The 18,243-nt window shown below is 39.9% G+C and overlaps 2 pseudogenes; both read left to right on the top strand.

The window, feature by feature from the left end:
• The first annotated feature begins 301 nt into the window (after window positions 1-301).
• Window positions 302-1,919, top strand: LOC112912441 (zinc finger protein RFP pseudogene; annotated as a pseudogene).
• A 14,776-nt stretch (window positions 1,920-16,695) lies between these two features.
• On the top strand, window positions 16,696-17,332 carry LOC140596325 (ubiquitin-conjugating enzyme E2 E3 pseudogene; annotated as a pseudogene).
• The last annotated feature ends 911 nt before the right edge of the window (window positions 17,333-18,243 follow it).

Genomic DNA, 18,243 nt, shown 5'->3' with positions numbered 1-18,243 from the left:
TGAGAGACAAAGAGAGAGAGGCAGAGACATAGGCAGTGGGAGAAGCAGGCTTCCCGCGGGGGAGCCCAATGTGAGGCTCAATCCCAGGATTCTGGGACCACACCCTGAGCCGAAGGCAGACGCCCAACAACTGAGCCACCCAGATGTCCCTCTACCAAACATTTAAAGGAGAGTTAAAGGGATCCGAACAATGACTGTCCCAGTCCCACAGGAAGCCCACCTTGGCAGCCCCCTGGTGCAGTCACAGGACTCTGCTGGGAGACAAGAATTCATGCTCACTCAGCAGGGCACTTGCACAGGGATGGCCAGCAACAGTTGGGGCCAGTGCATGCATTTGAGATCCAGGCAGAGGTGCAGCCCTCTGCCTGCCCAACTTGCAAGGCTGCCAGGAAGGGGCAATCAGGAGGGTGTGCAGAAGTCCACCTGCCCAATGTGTCTGCAGTACTTTGCCAACCCCATGAGGCTCGACTGCAGGTGCAACAACTGTTGTGCATGCCTCACCCATTGCTAGGGCGAGATGGAGACCGACAGGTGATGCCCACAGTGCCAGGAGATCTTCCTGCAGCAGCACATGAGACCCAGTTGGCACCTGGCCAACATAACACAGCTAGTGAAACAGATGTGCACCTTGTGGTCATTGGGGGCCCTGGCCGAGATGGGGGTGTGGGAGAAGCACCACAAGTCCCTGAAGGTGTATTGTGAGGCGGACCATGTGCCCATCTGTGTGGTGTGTGGCTGCTTCTGCAAGCACATTGGCCATAGCATGCTGCCGCTCAAGAAGGCAGTGGAGGACTTCAAGGAGCAAATCCAGAACCAGCTGGACCACCTGGAAAGACTGAAAGACTTAAAGAAGAGGTGCTGGGCACAGGGGGAGCAGACACGAGCTGAAATCTTGAGCCTGAACCAGATGGAGAGGGAGAAGATCGTCTGGAAGTTTGAGCAGCTCTCTCACTCCTTAAAGGATCATGAGTATCATCTCCTGGGCCACCTTGAGGAGCTAGATTTAGCTACCTACGACAGCATCAGTGGTGTCAACACCAGATCTCCTGCAATGTCTACCACCCGAGTAGCCTGATCACCCAGATGGAAGAGAAGCAGCAGCAGCCTACCAGGGAGCTCCTGCAGAACATCAGGGACTCATTGAACATACGTGAAACAATCAGGATCCCTGATCCTTTGATCACACTTCTAGATCTGCAAGAGGGAAAAAAAGCCACATTTTCACCCCAAACCGTCTCTTCTTGCCTGAAAATCTGAAGCAGTTCACAGGAAAAATTCAGCCAATATGGGGAAAATTCAAAAATTGAGAGAGGCTCAATCATACTCAGTAGGTATGACTCTAGACCCAGACACGGCCTACCCCACCTGAATCCTTTCCTGCAGCATGTACCTTTGGCATAGTTACTTCTAGCAGGACCTAACCAACAACCCAGAGCTGTTAAATCTGTTTCCCTGCGTCTTTGGTGCTCCAAGATCGTCGCTGGGAGACACCATTGGGAGGTAGAGATGAGAGATAAGGCCAAGCAGACCTTGATGTATGTGAAAACTCAGTGTGCAGAAAAGGTAGAGTAATTTTGTCCACCCAGAATGGATTCTGGACAGTGTCTTTGTGGTATGGGAAAGAATACTGGGCTCTTACCTCCCCAGGGACTTCCCTCCCCCAGTGGACCCCTCTCCAGTGGGTGGGGATTTTCTTGGACTATGATTCTGGTGAGGTCTCCTTCTACAACGTGACAGACAGGTGTCAAATTTTTACTTTCTCTCATGCTACCTTCTGTGGGCCTGTCCAGCCCGAATTCAGTCTGAGATACTTGGGAGGGAAGAGTGCAGCCCCTTTCATCATCTGCCCCTTGAGTAGGATTGATGGGTTTTCTGGCCATGTAGGCAATCATGCTCATTCCATGGAGACCTTATGTTGATGACGTGAACTTGGGCCAAAAGGGCTGTTGGCCATAATCCAACCCCAGGCATACAATGCCTTGTTGCCTTGCCACTTTTTGTTCATTGCAGCTGGCTTTCCTTACCACTCTCCATGCTCCTAAGGTGGGAGACAAGATGTCCACATTTTCTACTATTCTTTCCCTATCCATGCAAATTGTGAGATATAATGAGAAGTAACAAGATTGCCTGGAAATAAAAACCAGATGATCAAAATACATACATACATACATACATACATACATACATACATACAGAAGAGTTAATACCTATTCTTCTCAAACTATTTCAAAAAATATAAATGGAGGGAAAACTTCCAAACTCATTCTATGAGGCCAGCATTACCTTGTTACAAAAGACAGACACAGAACCCGTTAAAAAGAGAAATGCAGGCTAATATCCCTGGTGAACAAGAATGCAAAGATTCTCTACATGATACCAGCTGATAGAATCCAACAGTTCATTAAAAGAATCATTTGTGATGATCAACTAGGATTTATTCCTGGATTGCCAGGTGGGCTAAACATTCACAAACCAATCAATGTGATACACCATATTAATAAAAGAACCATGTGATCCTCTCAGTGAATGCAGAAAAAGCACTTGACAAAGTACAACATCCATTCTTGATTAGAAAAAAAATAATAACCACCAAAACACTGGGCATAGAAGGAAAATACCTCAAAATCATGAAGTCCATATGTGAAAAATCCACAGCTAGTATCATTCTCAATGGGGAAAAGCTGAGAACTTTCCCTCTATGGTCAGGAAGAAGACGGGATGTCCACTCTCACCACTGTTTTATAACGTAGTACCAGAAGTCCAACCCTCAGCAATCATCCAACAGAAATAATAAAAGCCATCTAAATCAGCAAGGACAAAGTCAAACTTTCACTCTTTGCAGACAAGATATTCTACGTAGAAAACTCAACAGATTCCACCAAAAAAAAATGTTAGCTCTGATACACAAATTCAGTAAAGTTGTAGGATACAAAATCAATGTACAGCAATCTATTGTATTTCTATATACCAATAACGAAGCAGCAGAAAGAGAAATTAAGGAATTGTTCCCATCTATAATTGCACCAAAACCCATAAGATACCTAGGTTTAAACCTAATCAAAGACATGGAAGACCTGTACTCTGAAAACGATAAAACACTGATGAAAGAAATTGAAGGTGATATGAGGAATTGGGAAGACATTCCCTGCTCACGCACTGGAAGAACAAGTATCATTAAAATGTCTATACAACCCGAAGCAATCTATAAATTTAATTATATTGCCATCAAAATAAAAACATTTTTCACACAGCTAGAGGAAGGAAAGAACTGTAAAATTTGTACAGTACACCAAAAGACCCCAAATAGCTAAAGCAACCTTGAAAAAGAAAACCAAAGCTAGAGGCGTCCCAATTGTGTACTTCAAGTTCTATAAAAAAAATAAAAGTTGTAGTGATCGAGACAGTATGGTACTGGCATAAAAATTGATGCATAGAATAATAAAACAAAATAGAAAACTGAGAAATGAACCCACACTATATGGCCAACTTTTGACAAAACAGGAAAGTATATCCAATGGGAAAATGACAGTCTCCTCAACAAATGGTGTTGGGAAACCTGGACAGCAGCATATAAAAGAATGAAACTCGACCACTTTCTTATATTGTATGCAAAAATGAATTCACAATGTATTAAAGACTCAAATGTGACCCCTGAAATCATAAAAATCCTAGAGGAGAACATAAGTAGTAACTTCTTTAACATTGGCTTTAGCAAGTTCTTTCTAGATATGTCTCCTGAGGCTAGGGAAACAAAAAGAAAGATTAACTGTTGGGTTTTCATTAAAGAAAAAAAAGCTTCTACACAGCAAAGAAAACAATCAAGGAAATTAAAACATAACTTACAGGATAGGAGAAGATATTTGCAAATGACATATCTGATCCAAAATCTATAAAGAATCCAAAATCTATAAAGATCTTATAAAATTCAAGTCCCCCAAAATAAGTAATCTGATTCAAAAATGGGCAGAAGGACAAACATTGTATGTTCTCATTCATTTGGGGAATATAAATAATAGTGAAAGGGAATATAAGGGAAGGGAGAAGAAATGTGTGGGAAATATCAGAAAGGGAGACAGAACATAAAGACTCCTAACTCTGGGAAACGAACTAGGGGTGGTGGAAGGGGAGGAGGGCGGGGGGTGGGGGTGAATGGGTGATGGGCATTGAGGGGGGCACTTGACGGGATGAGCACTGGGTGTTATTCTGTATGTTGGTAAATTGAACACCAATAAAAAATAAATTTATTATTAATAAATAAATAAATAATAAATAAATAAATAAATGGGCAGAAGACATGAATAGACACTTTTCCAAGGTAGACATACAGATAGCCAACAAACACATGAAAAGATGCTCAGCATTACTGATCATCACAGAAATGCCAATCAAAATTACAACGAGATATCATCTCACACTGTCAGATTGGCTAAAATCGACAAGACAAGAAACAATTGGTGGTAGCAAGGATGTGAAGAAAGGACTAGCCTCTTGCACTTTTGATGGGAATGCAACATAGTGCAGCTTCTCTGGAAATAGTATGGAATTCCTCAAAAAGTTAAAAATAGATCTACCCTACCTTCCAGCAATTGCACTACTAGGTGCTCAAATAATACAATACTATTAATTCAAATGGATATATACACCACAATGCTTATCGCAGCATTATTTACAATGGCCAAATTATGGAAACAGCCCAAGTGTCCTTTGACTGATAGGTGGATAAAGATATGGTATGCTCATGCAATCAAATACTACTTAGCCATAAAAATGAATCCATCCATGTCACTCAAATGGATTGAGCTAGAGAGTGTTATGCTAAGTGAAATAAGTCAGAGAAAGACAAATACCAGATTATTTCACTCGTGTGTGGAATTTATGAAACAAAATAAATGATCAAGGAGGGGGGAAGAGCGAGAGAAAGAGAGGTAAACCAAGAAACAGACTCTTAACTAAGGAGAACAAACCGATGGTTACCAGAATGGAAGGGGGGGGGCCGGCAGATAGGGTAAACAGGTGATGAGGATTAAAGAGTACACTTGAAATGGTGAAACACTATGTTAAACTAATATTACACTGTATTCACTCACTGGAATTTAAACAAAAACTTAAGAATCTATATAAAGGAAGGGACAATGGAATTAAAAAGACACAAGAGAAAATATGTACTTACAAAAAGTTGGCAATAGAGGGACATAGAACAAAAAAGATATACGACATAAAGACAACAAAAAGCAGAGTGGCAGGATTAAATTCCATCACAGCAGTAATAACATTAAATGTAAATGGGTTTCAAAATCTCCAAATGAAACACAGACATTGATGGAATGAATTTAAAAATATATGGTTCAACAGAAGCTCACTTTACATTCAAAGACACAAATTGGTTGAAACTATAAGAATGAAAAAAAAAAAGCAACTATAAGAATGGAAAATATTCCATGCTAACAGTAAACTAAAGAGAGCTGGGCTAGTATACAGATGCAAATAGAAAATAGGCTATAAAAGAGGAAAAAAAGTAATTATATAATAATAACAGGGGCAATCCCTCAAAAAATATAATTATAAACATATAAGCACTTAGCCACAGAGCTCCAGAACAGATGAAGCCAAAACCAAAACAGCAAAAGGTTGAAATAGACATATTTCACCAGGGCCTATAAAACACTCTGAAGGACAGGATACACATTAGGACACAAAACAATTACCAATAAATTTAAAATTCTTGAAATCATAGAATGTGCATGGAATTACATTCCATGAGTGAGATCTCCCATGCAGATTTGGAAAATCAGAAATGGATGAAATATTTTAAAACATTTTTTAAAAGATTTATTTATTTATTTGAGATACAGCACCGGCACATGAACATGGAGGGGGGGAGCAAAGGGAGAGGGAGAGAGAAACTTAAGCACACTCTGTGCTGAGTGCAGAGCCCGACACAGGGCTCAATTCAGGACCCTGAGAATAGGACCGGAGCCAAAACCAAGAGTCTGACATTTAACTGACTGTGCACTCCAGGTGCCTCACAAAACACATTTCATGGACTAGTGGGATTAAGAAGAAATCACAGGGAGATCTACAAAATATTTTGAGGTGAAAAAAAAATGTAAGAAACTAAAACTTACAAAATGCACGAAAAGCAGAACTAAGAAAAAATTGGAGCTAAGAACATGACGGAGGAGTCAGGGTCCTCAATTCACTTGGCCCCACCAAATTATCTAGATTATTTTCAAACCATCCTGAAAACGTACAAATTCGACCTGAGATTTAAAGAGAGAAGAGCCAGAATGCTACAGAGAGAAGGGTTTTCACTTCTAACAAGGTAGGAAGGCAGAAAAAATAAAATAAAAAAGAATCAAGTGGCAGAGGGGCCCCACGAGGACCCCAGCAAAAGCCTGGTAGTGAAAGCCTCCGGGACAGGAAAGGCCAGTCCCAGAGAAGCAGGAACTTTACTTATTTATTTTTTTCCAAGGACAGAGGTCTTTATTTTTTTATTTTTATTTTTTTACATATTTTTTTGAATTGGAGATCAATTTGCCAACATATGGCATAACACCCAGGGCTCCTCCCATCAAGTGCCCCCCTCAGTGCCTGCCACCCAGTCACCCCCACCTCCACACACCCCCCACCCCCGCCTATCCACCACCCCTTGTTCGTTTCCCAGAGTTAGGAGTCTCTCATGGTCTGTCTCCCTTTCTGATTTTTCCCACTCATTTTTTCTCCTTTCCCCCTTTATTCCCTTTCACTATCTTTTATATTCCCCAAATGAATGACACCGTATAATGTTTGTCCCTCTCCGATAGACCTATTTCACTCAGCATAATACCCTCCAGTTCCAACCATGTCGAAGCAAATGCTGGGTATTTCTCATTTCTAATGGCTGATTAATATTCCATTGTATACATATACCACATCTTATTTATGCATTCATCTTTCCATGGACACCGAGGCTCCTTCCACAGTTTGGCTATTGTGGACATTGTGGACATCAGGGTGAAGGTGTCTCGGCGTTTCACTGCATCTGTATCTTTGGGTTAAATCCCCAGCAGTGCAATTGCTGGGTCATAGGGCAGATCTATTTTTAACTGTTTGAGGAACCTCCACACAGTTTTCCAGAGTGGCTGCAACATTTCACATTCCAACCAACAGTGCAAGAGGGTTCCCCTTTCTCCACATCCTCTCCAACATTTGTGGTTTCCTGCCTTGTTAATGTTCCCCATTCTCACTGGTGTGAGGTGGATTCTCATTGTGGTTTGATTTGTATTTCCCTGATGGCCAGGGATGCGGAACATTTTCTCATGTGCTTGTTGGCCATGCCTACGTCTTCTTTGGTGAAATTTCTGTTCATGTCTTTTGCCCATTTCAGGATTGGTTTGTTTGCTTCTTTGCTGTTGAGTTAAATAAGTTCTTTATAGATCTTGGAAACTAGTCCTTTATCTCATACGTCATTTGAAAATATCTCCTCCCATTCTGTAGGTTGTCTTTGAGTTTTGTTGACTGTTCCTTTTGCTGTGCAAAAGCTTCTTATCTGATGAAGTCCCAATAGTTCATTTTTGCTTTTGTTTCTCTTGCCTTCATGGATGTATCTTGCAAGAAGTTGCTGTGGCCAAGTTCAAAAAGGGTGTTGCCTGTGTTCTCCTTTAGGATTTTGATGGAATCTTGTCACACATTTAGATCTTTCATCCATTTTGAGTTTATCTTTGTGTATGGTGTAAGAGATGGAAAAATATTCCATGCTCATGGATTGGAAGAATTAATATTGTGAAAATGTCATTGCTACCCAGAGCAATTTGCACATTTAATGCAATCCCTTTCAAAATACCATGGACTTTCTTCAGAGAGTTGGACCAAATCATCTTAAGATTTGTGTGGAATCAGGAAAGACCCTGAATACCCAGGGGAATATTGCAGAAGCAGGGAGGGCACAGGACAGCGAGGACTCTTCTGCCACTGGCCGCCACCCAAGCTGTGCAGATCAGTGCACCCGTGTTGGCCCAGGAGCACCTAGGCCAGTGTGGACTGCGAGACTACAGTAGTTACGGGGGGTGGGGGGCATGACTCCAGAGCTGGAGACCTGGCCGCTGGCAGTGGCAGTATGGTTGTTCCTCCTGGTATCACCCTGTGCCTGGGAGAGGCATGGCCACCAGGGAACAGGGTAAACAGCGCCCACTGAGCCCAGCACCTGCAGGGGGCGTGGCAGCTCCCCCAGGTGCAGACACCTGAGAATCAGCACAGCAGGCCCCTCCCCCAGAAGAGCAGCTGGAAGGACAGGGGAAGAGGAAGTTCTTGACCAAGCAGCACTGGAAAATTCCAAGACAAGTCCAGGGATTTACAGTATATGGAACCAGAGGGTATCCTTTCTATTTTTTTCTTCCTTTTTCCAGTACACTTCGTTTTTACATCAGACTGTAAATTTCCAATTTTTTTTACTCTTTTCCCACCTAACTACAATAATTTACCACCTCTTCATTTTTAAGATTCTGCCTTCTTGACTTCCATACTTCTATAAGTGGATATATTTTCCACTTCTAGATTCCCCTCAACATACTGAACTTAATTTTGGGACATACACAAGATATATTTGTTTTATATTTTTTGTTTTCTCTGATTCATTTGGTTCTAAAATGGCAGAAGTCAATACCTTCTAAAACATGACCAGCATTCACCCAGAACCAAGTGGTATACCATGCTGGTTCATTCTGTGAGACTTCTCATTCTCATTCTGGCCCCTCTTTTATCTCTTATGTTTTGGTGGTCAATGTTGGGGTCCTCCACAAGTATTTCTGGTTTATATAGATTTGGAACTGAGCAACTTCTACCGTAGAGAAATTCATATGCTCAGAAACAAGAGGATTACCCTCTAAAATCCCTCAGGTTGACTACATTCTCCCTCCACTACAACTTCATCACCACCACCATCTCCCAGTACCCCCCCTTTTGTTTTCTTCCACTTTTTTTTCTCTTTTCTTTTTTTTCCCTCTTGCTCTTTGGGATTCGTTGCCCTTTATTTTTTTACCACTGTGTTTTAAAATTTGTTTTTCACTTTATTGATCCTTTGGTTTTATTTCGTTCTGATCTCTGTTTTCAATATCTGGTCTCTGACCTCAGCAGAATCATCTAGCGTGAAATTTACTTAGGAAGTGGTTGATATTCTTGACTCAGCCCACTCATATATCCACTCTACACTGAGCAAAGACGAGAAAGAAGAACTCACCTCAAAAGAAAGAATCAGAACCAGTACTCTTTTCAACAGAGTTACAGAATTTGGATTACAATTCGATGTCAGAAAGCTATTCAGAAACATGAATATAAAGCTACTGGTGACACTGGAACAATGCATAAAGGATTCAAGAGACTTCATGACTGCAGAATTTAGACCCAATCAGGCCAAAATTAAGAATCAATTAAATGAGACCAGATCCTAACTGGGGGTCCTAAAGACGAAGGTTATGAGGTAGAAGAAAGGGTGAGCAACATAGAAGACAAGGTCATGGCAAAGAAGAAAGCTGAGGAAAAAAGAGAAAACAATGAAAAGACCATGAGGAAAGCTTAAGGGAAATAAATGACAGCCTCAGAAGGAAAAATCTACGTTTAATTGGGGTTGCAGAGGGTGCCGAGAGGGACAGAGGGCCAGAAAGCATATTTGAACAAATCATAGCTGAGAACGTTCCTAACTTGGGATGGGAAATAGGCATTCAGATCCAGGAGATAGAGAAGTCCCCCCCCCCCCAGTTCAATAAAAACAATCAACACCTCGACATTTAATAGGGAAACTGGCAAATTCCAAAGATAAAGAGAAAATCCTAAGGCAGCAAGAGACAAGAGATCCCTAATTTATATGGGGAGAACTATTATATTAACATCAGACCTATCCACAGAGTCCTGGCAAGCCAGAAAGCATTGGCAGGATATACTCAGGGTCCGAAATGAGAAGAACATGCAGCCAAGAAGACTCTATGCAGCAAGGATCTCACTCACAATAGAAGGAGAGATAAAGAGATTCGAAGACAGGCAGGAACTGAAAAAAATATGTGACCACCAAACCAGCTCTGCAAGAAATATTAAGGAGGACCCTATAAAAGAAAGAGGAAGCACGAAGAAATAATCCACAAAAACAGGGACTGAATAGGTATTACAGTGACACTAAATTCATGTTTTTCAATGCTCACTCTGAACATGAATGGGCTAAATGATCCCATCAAAAATGCAGGGTTTCAGACTGGACAAAAAAGCTAGACCCATCTATTGGCTATCCACAACAGACTCATTTTAGACCTAAGGACAACTCCAGCCTGAAAATGAAAGGCTAGAGAACCACTGACCATTCAAATGGTCCTCAAAAGAAAGCTGGGGTAGCAATCCTCATTTCAGGTAAATGAAAGTTTATCCCAAAGACTGTAGTAAGAGATGAAGAGGGACACTATATCATACTTAAAGTATCTATCCAACAAGGGGACCTAACAATCATCAATATTTATGCCCTTAATGTGGGAGCTGCCAAGTATATCAATCAAATAACAACCAAAGCAAACGCATACTTAGATAATAATACACTAATACTGGGAGACTTCAACAAGGCAATTTCTGCAACAGACAGATAATCTGAGCACAAAATCACCAGGACAACAACGGCCTTCAGTGATACACTGGATCACATGGATTTCACAGATATATACAGAACTTTGCATCCCGACGCAACCAAATACACTTTCTTCTCAAGTGCACACGGAACTTTCTCAAGAATAGACCACATACTGGGTCACAAATCAGGTCTCAACCAATACCCAAAGATTGGGATTGTCCCCTGCATGTTTTCTGACCACAATGCTTTGAAACTAGAACTCAATCACAAGAAGGGATTTGGAAGAAAATCAAACAGGTGGAGATTAAAGAGCATCCTGCTAAAAGATGAATGGGTCAACCAGGAAATTAGAGAAGGATTAAAAATATTTATGGAAACTAAGGAGAGTGAAGATACAACTGTTCAAAATAATTGGGATACAACGAAAGTAGTCCTGAGGGGGAAATACATCGCAATACAAGCATCGCTCAAAAAATTGGAAACAACTCAAACTAGAAGAAATGGACACACTTCTGGAACACCACGAACTACCAAAACTGGAACAGGAAGAAACAGAAAACATGAGCAGGCCAATAAGCAGGCATGAAATTGAAGCAGTCAGCAAAAACCTCCCAAGACACAAAAGTCCAGGGCCAGATGGCTTCCCAGGGGAATTCTATCAAACATTTAAAGAGAAACAATACCTATCCTACTAAAGCTGTTCCGAAAGATCGAAAGGGATGGAATACTTCCTAAACGTTTTATGAGGTCAGCATCACCTTAATTCCAAAACCAGACAAAGACCCCATGAAAAAGAAGAATTATAGACCAATATCCCTGATGAACACAGATGCAAAAATTCTCAACAAGATACTAGCCAATAGGATCCAACAGTACATTAAGAACATTATTCACCATGACCAAGTGGGATTTATCCCCGGCTTGCAAGGCTGGTTCAACACTCATACAGCCATCAACGTCACAGATCATATCAACAAGAGAAAAAACAAGGACCATAATATGATCCTCTCAATAGATGCAGAGAAAGCATTTGACAAAATACAGTCCATTTCTGATAAAAAATTTTCAGAGTGTAGGGATAGAGGGAATGTTCCTCAGCACCTTAAAAGCCATCTATGAAAAGCTCACAGCAAATATCATTCTCAATGGGGAAACACTGGGAGCCTACGTTCAGGAACAAGACAGGGATGTCCACTCTCACCACTGCTATTCAACATAGTACTAGAACTCCTAGCCCAGCAATCAGACAACAAAAAGAAATGAAAGGCATTCAAATTGACAAAGAAGAAGTCAAACTCTCACTCTTCGTAGATGAAATGTTACTGTACATAGAACACCCAAAAGACCCCACCCCAGGATTGCTAGGCCTCATGCAGCAAGTCAACAGTGTGGTAGGATACAAAATCAATGCTCAGAAATCAGTGGCATTTCTGTACACTAACAATGAGACTGAGGAAAGATAAATTAAGGACTCAATCCCATTCACAATTGCACCGAAAAAGCATAAGATACCTAGGAATAAACCTAACCAAAGAGCTAAAGGACCTATACCCTAAAAACTACAGAACACTTCTGAAAGAAATTGAGGAAGACACAAAGAGATGGAAAAATATTCCATGCTCCTGGATTGGAAGAATTAGTAATGTGAAATGTCAATGCTACCCAGGGCAATTTACACATTCAAAGAAATCCTTATCGAAATACCATGTTGGAACAAATCATCTTAAGATTCCTGTGGAATCAGAAAAAAACCCGAATAGCCAGGGGAATACTGGAAAAGAAAACCAGAGTCGGGGGTATCACAATGCCGGATTTCAGGTTGTAATACAAAGCTCTGATCATCAAGACCATGTGGTACTGGCACAAAAACAGACACATAGATCAATGGAACAGAATAGAGAACCCAGAAATGGGCCCTCAACTCTATGGTCATCTCAAATTTGTCAAAGCATGAAAGACTTTCCACTGGAAGAAGTACAGACTCTTCAATAAATGGTGCTGGGAAAATTGGACAGCCACGTGCAGAAGAATGAAACTAGACCAATCTCCTACAACAGACATGAAGATAAACTCAAATGGATGAAAGATCTAAATGTGAGACAAGAATCCATCAAAATCCTAGAGGAGAACACAGGCAACACCCTTTTTGAACTTAGCCACAGCACAAACTCTTGCAAGATACATCTGTGAAGACAAGGGAAACCGAAGCAAAAATGAACTACTGGGACTTACCCAGGATTAAAAGCTTCAGTGCAGCAAAAGAAACAGTCAGCAAAACTAAAAGACAACCCACAGAATGGGAGGAGATATTTGCAAATGACATTTCAAGATAAAGGGCCAGTATTCAAGATCTATAAAGAACTTATTAAACTCAACAGCAAAGAAAGAAACAATCCAATCCTGAAATGGACAAAAGACATGAACAGAAATTTCGCCAAAGAAGACATAGACATAGCCAACAAGTACATGAGAAAATGCTTCGCGTCACTTGCCATCAGGGAAATACAAATTAAAACCACAATGAGGTACCACCTCACAGGAGTGAGAATGGTGAAAATTAACAAGACAGGAAACAACAAATGTTGGAGAGGATGTGGAGAAAGGGGAACCCTCTTGCACTGTTGGTGGGTATGTGAAATGTTGCAGCCACTCTGGAAAACTGTGTGGAGGTTCCTCAAAGGGTTAAAAATAGAACTACCCTAGGACCCAGTAATTGCATTGCCTGGGATTTACCCCAAAGATACAGATGCAGTGAAATGCCGGGACACCTGCACCCCGATGTTTATAGCAGCAATGTCCACAATAGCCAAACTGTGGAAGGAACCTCAGTGTCCATCGAAAGATAAATGGATAAAGAAGATGTAGTGTATATATATATATATATATATATATATATATATATATAATGGAATATTGTTCAGCCATTAGAAGTGACGCATACCCACCATTTGCTTCAACGTGGATAGAACTGGCGGGTATTATGCTGAGAGAAGTAAGTCAATCGGAGAAGGACAAACATATGGTTTCATTCACACAGGAAATATATAAAAAAAGGGAAAAGGGATTAAATGGGAAAGGAGAGAAAATGAGTGGGAAATTTCAGAGAGGGTGACAGAACATGAGAGACATCTAACTCTGGGAAACGATCGTAGGGTAGTGGAAGGGGAGGTAGACAGGGGGATGGGGTAGCTGGTTGCCAGGCACTGAGGGGGGGCACTTGACGGGATGAGCACTGTGTGATAGGCTATATTTTGGCAAATAAAACTCCAATAAAAAAATACAGAAAATAAATAAATAAATAAATAGATAGATAGATAGATAAATAAAATAAGAAAAGGAAAGAAAAAAAGATCTAAGAAAAATTTAATACCTCTGATATCCTAGATTATTAAATAATAAAAATCTCAGATCAAACCCCCCAAATCCACACTAAAAAACTAAAATAAATGAGCAAACTCAACATAAAGAAAGCAGAGGAAAGGAAAAATATTATATTATGATGGAAATAAAATAGAGAAAAAAATGCAAAAGAAGAAATTTTTAAAAACTCGGTTTCTTGAATAAAATTATTTTCAAATTGACAACATTTTGCTAGGCAGTCAAATGAAAGAGAGAGCTGGGGGCAAGGAGGGAGAGAGAGGGACAAAATTTTTTTTGTTGTTTATTTATTCATGAGAGACACACAGAGTGAGGCAGAGACACAAGCAGAGGGAGAAGCAGGCTCCATGCAGGGAGCCCGATGTGGGACTTGATCCCAGGACTCCAGGATCACGCCCTGGTCTGAAGGCAGGCGCTAAACCGCTGAGCCACCCAGGGATCCCTAAACAATGTTTTAAACATTTGTTTTTTTTTAAGATTTAATTTATGTATTTGAGACACAGAGAGAGACACAGAGATAGCAAGAGAGAGCAGGAGATGATAGGAGAGGGAGAAATAGGTTCCCCACTGAGCAAGGAACCTGATGTGGGGCTAGATCCCAGGACCCCAGGATCATGATCCGAGCCAAAGGCAGATGCTGAACCAACTAATCCACCCAGCTTCCCCCCATTCCGCCCCAAAGAGATCCATATTGAGACACACTTCAATAGTAGAAAGTCAAATGAAAAAAGAAAGCCTTGAAAGCAGCAAGAGAAAAGTGATGTGTCATGTACAAAGGAGCTTTTATGAAGTTATAAGCAAAAACCATGCAGGCCAGAGGCAGTGAGGTCATATATTTAAAAGATGAAAGAACAAAATTTCAGCCCAGAGTACAGATATAGGTAAACCTGTGCTTCAGAAATGAAAAAATTACAGCCTTCCTGGAGAAACAAATGATGAGGGAATTCATTAAGTCTAGAGTTGCTTTATGAGAAAAGTTGAATTCAAATTGAAATAAAAGGACACAAGATAAAAACATGAAGCCATATGAAAATATAAAATTTTCATATAAAGTAAATATATGAATAAATAGAGAATCTTGTATATGCCAATTTTGGTGAGTTTAATTCTGGAATATAATTTCAAAACCAAAACCATAGAAAGCACTGAAAGTCTATGTAATGAGTACATAAAATATAAAAATGTAGTTTGTGTTATCAATAACATAAAGTCGGTGGGGCAGCACTGTAAAGAACAGTTTCCATGTGATTGAAATTGAGTTCCCATTCGTTTTAAATATATTGTTCTTTCAGATATTTTATATATTTCTCATACCACAAAGAAAATGTATATAGAATACACATAAAAGGAGATGAGAAGAGAGTCAAGGCACATCACTAGAAAAGTAACAAAATATAAAGGAAATCAGTTAAAGAGGAAATGAGGACCAGAAAACATACCAAGTATATAGAAAACAATTAAGATAATGACAGTAGTAACTATTTCCCCATCAATAATTACTTTAAATGTAAGTGGATTAAACTCCTCAATAGAAAACACAGATGGGCATAATATTGTCTTTTTAAAAAGGGACTTAAAGGGGCACCTGGGTGTCTCAGTGGTTGAGTGTCTGCCTTTGGCTCAGGTCATGGTCTTGGGATCCTGGGATCGAGTCCTACATCGGGCTCCCCACAGGGAGTCTGCTTCTCCCTCTGCCTCTCTCTCTCTCTCTCTCTCTCTCTCTCTGTGTGTGTGTGTGTGTCTCATGAATAAATAAACAAAAGAAAAAATTTTAAAAAGGACTTAAAGATATCCTGGCTACAAAACATTCACTTTATATTTGAGGAAACATGGACTGAAAGTGAAAGGATGAAAAAAATCCTATGCCAATGGGAACCACAAGCAAGCAGGGATCTGATAATATCAGACAACACAGACTTTAAGTTCAACAGAAAATACAAAGAAGGACATTATATAATTAAAGAGTTAATTTACCAGAAGTATATAATAATAAATGTATATGCACCAAATATCAGAACCACTAAACAAATGAAGCAAACATTGATAGAATTTAAGGGAGAAAAAGACAAGAACACAACAATAAAGGAGACTTTAATAATCACATTGAATAATGGATGGAACAACCAAATAAAAGATCAATAAAGAAGTAGAAGACTTAAAAAACTCTATTGAACAATTGGACTTAATAAACATATAGAAAAGCAGAATACATAACCTACTCAAGTGCATATGCAATATTCTCCAATATAAACCACATATTAAGCCACAGAACAAAATTAAAAAGATGGAAATAATACAAAATACCTTTTTTTTTAAACCATAACGGAATGAATCAGTAGCAGACAGAAAACTGAGAAATTCACAAATACGTAGAAAGTAAACAATCCAGTATTCAACAACTGATAGACTGAAGAATTGAAAATAGGACTTATAAAACATATTGAGAAAACAAAACAAAACAAAATCTACCAAATCTTATGGAACACAGTAAAAGTAGTGCTACGACAGAAGTTGATAGCTGTGACCACTTATATTCAAAAAAGAATCATCTCCAATCAAAAATCCAAAGCTATCGTCACAGAAGTAAAAAAAAGAAGAAATGATAACCCAAATCTACAGAAAGAAAGTAATAATATTAGAGCAGAATCAACCAAAGAGAAGAGAAATTTAAAAAAACTAAGTAGGCTTGGTAGCGGCGTGTGAGCGGGCCAGGCAGGCAGCTGAGTTTTCCAAGAAATAACTTCACCAAGATGTCCAGTGATAGGCAAAGGTCCAATGATGAGAGCCCCAGCACCGGCAGTGGTAGTTCAGGTGCAGACCAGCGAGACTCGGCCGCTCCAGAACCTGAGGAACAAGAAGAAAGAAAACTTTCTACCACCCAGCAGAAGAAAAACACCAAACTCTCTAGCAAAACCACTGCTGTTATCCACTAGTGCTAAAAGAATTCAGAAGGAGCTAGCTGAAATATCTCTTGATCTTCCTCCTAACTGCAGTGCTGGGCCTAAAGGAGATAACATTTATGAATGGAGATTGACTATACTTGGTCCACCAGGTTCTGTATATGAAGGTGGTGTGTTTTTTCTGGATATCACTTTTTCATCTGATTATCCATTTAAACCACCGAAGGTTACTTTCTGCACCAGAATCTATCACTGCAACATCAACAGTCAGGGAGTCATCTGTCTGGACATCCTTAAAGACAACTGGAGTCCTGCTTCGACTATTTCAAAGATTTTGCTGTCGATTTGTTCTCTTTTGACTGATTGCAACCCTGTGGATCCTCTGGTTGGAAGCATAGCCACTCCGTATTTGACCAACAGAGCAGAACATGACAGGATAGCCAGACAGTGGACCAAGAGATATGCCACATAATTTACAGAACTTGTATGCAGTGTGAAGGAGCGGAAGGCCCCTTCCCACTATGCTGCAAGTCTTTATAGCTTTTACAATACGGACTTCTGTGTAAATGTTATACTGATTCCTTTTGTTGTTGTCGTTGTTATACTGATTCTACTCTCTGCCTTTATCCTTTGGAGACTGGGAGACTCCCCAAAAAGGTAAATGCTATCAAGGGTAGAACTTTGTAGCTGTAGATTAGTTATGTTTAAAATGCCTACTTGCAAGTCTTGCTTCTTTGGGATATCAAAATGTATATTGTGATGTACTAAGGATACTGGCCCTGAAGTCTACCAAATATTATAGTGCATTGTAGCCTAATTCATTATCTATATGAAGTTATAAAAGTAGCCGTAGTTGACTAGGAATTATGTCATTTGTATTAAACTCAGATCTATTTCTGAATATGTGGTTCATGTGTTGTGAAAAATGTTGTACCTTTTACCTTTGTCAGTTTGTAATGAGAGGGTTTCCTTTTACCCTTTGTAGTTCAGAGAGCACCTGATGTATCATCTCAAACACAATAAGCATGGCATAGTTTCCTGTCGTAATATTTTAAGTCACTCCTGTTAGAGGGTGTGTCTGAGATGATTGTTGATGAAATAAAAATGTGGATATGAAGACTGACTATTAAGGACGAGTACGAATAAATGAATTGTTAAATTGAAAAAAAAATAAGTAGGCTTTTTGAAAAGATCACTAAAACTGACATCAGCGAGATTAACAACAACAACATAAAAACAACAAAACAAAACAAACAAAAAAACAAGACCCAAATACTAAAATCAGAAATGGAAGAGGAGTTATTACCACTGAGGTCACAAGGAAGAAATAAAGCAGTATAAGGAAATACTATGGAGGAGAGGTTGAAGATGGCAACAGAACAG

The sequence above is a fragment of the Vulpes vulpes genome, chromosome X (genome assembly GCF_048418805.1).
Source record: "Vulpes vulpes isolate BD-2025 chromosome X, VulVul3, whole genome shotgun sequence".
Classification (NCBI taxonomy): Eukaryota; Metazoa; Chordata; class Mammalia; order Carnivora; family Canidae; genus Vulpes; species Vulpes vulpes.
Note: the sequence above shows the minus strand (reverse complement) of the source record. Positions and strands in the feature narration are given on the sequence as shown.